Source organism: Carlito syrichta, unplaced genomic scaffold (genome assembly GCF_000164805.1).
Source record: "Carlito syrichta isolate Samal-C Ts95f unplaced genomic scaffold, Tarsius_syrichta-2.0.1 Scaffold316354, whole genome shotgun sequence".
Lineage (NCBI taxonomy): Eukaryota > Metazoa > Chordata > Mammalia > Primates > Tarsiidae > Carlito > Carlito syrichta.
Window position 1 is genome coordinate 185,196 of NW_007260450.1, and position 1,220 is coordinate 186,415.

The 1,220-nt window shown below is 47.9% G+C and overlaps 1 pseudogene; it reads right to left on the reverse strand.

Moving 5' to 3' along the window:
- Positions 1-2: 2 nt before the first annotated feature.
- The window catches only part of LOC103276735, a 14,176-nt pseudogene continuing 12,958 nt past the window's right edge, over positions 3-1,220 (reverse strand).

Sequence of the window (1,220 nt, forward strand, 5' to 3'; positions counted from 1 at the left end):
TTCAAGAGTAGGAGTAATAAAGGCTTTTATAAGCAGTTTTAAATTCATAAATACAATAGGCATTTGGGTATTTTGGCCACTGGAAAACAAAAGCTGTAGTATCAGCAAAGGTCTGAGATGTCTCACTTTTGTAGATTCAATTCAGTGTATTTAAAGTTAACTAAAGTTGACATTAAAATTTTAAAAGATGGGCAAAAATTCACATTTAAGAAAAAAAATCCCTATATTTCTATTTAGAGTAACAGTAGGCAATATAATTCCAGAAGTTAAAAACTATTTCACAACCTGTGGCTTCAGCTTGGCAGACAGCCTCGGTTCCAAAACTGATTCATCTCCATTAAAATGTAAGCACTTAAAAAAAGCATCTGTGTTCACAGACACATATTTAAAAGGGATCAGATAATCTTTGGAGCAGCCTTAGTGTTTCCTTTCATCTGTGTGGAAATGACCGTTGTATTAGCTTCACGGAAAGTATTAGCCAGTTTCCTGGGCTAAGGCTAACATGGTGATCATTTATTTGTCTAAGGCTAGAAAGGTACCAACAGGATGTAAACTGTGAGGAGAGGGGAGAAGATGAGGGCTTTCCTTGGCAGTTGGTAGCTAAAACTCAAGGGGTTCTAGAAAATGACACAATGGCAGCCTTTCTTGTCTTTTTCTTTCCGCGTTGGTTCTGGTGAAGGAGGACATCCTGCTCTTGAAATTCCCGTGTAACCCGGACAAGCTCACGGAACGCTTGATCTACAGTCATCCTCATCTTCGCTGATGCCTCCCTGTACGTTACCTTAAGTTGCCGTGCTAACTGCTGCCCTTCTTCCTGTGTTACCGGTCTGGGGCGGTCCAGATCTGCTTTGCTACCAATGAAAACCACCGGAAACTCACCACGACCCTTCCCTCCGAGAATCTGCCCTCGAAGCGTCTCGCTTTCGTCAAAACTGCCTCTGTCGGTGGCGGAGAAGGCCAGCCGGAAGCCCTCGCCAGTCCTCATATCCGGCTCTCTCGGGGCGCCACACGCTTCTCGTCCCGCTGTCTCCGAAATATCGAGCCGGGCTGCCCTGTCATCGACCACACACCGCTTTGCACGGGAATCTTCGACGGCTGGATCATAAGCTGTTACCCGACATGGCCGGACGACCTGGAGGGTGAGGCCGACTTGCCCGCGCCGCCCCGCCGACCAGCAGCGGCCGGTCCTTCCCCCTCCGGAGCCGTCGCGGCCGGCCGCG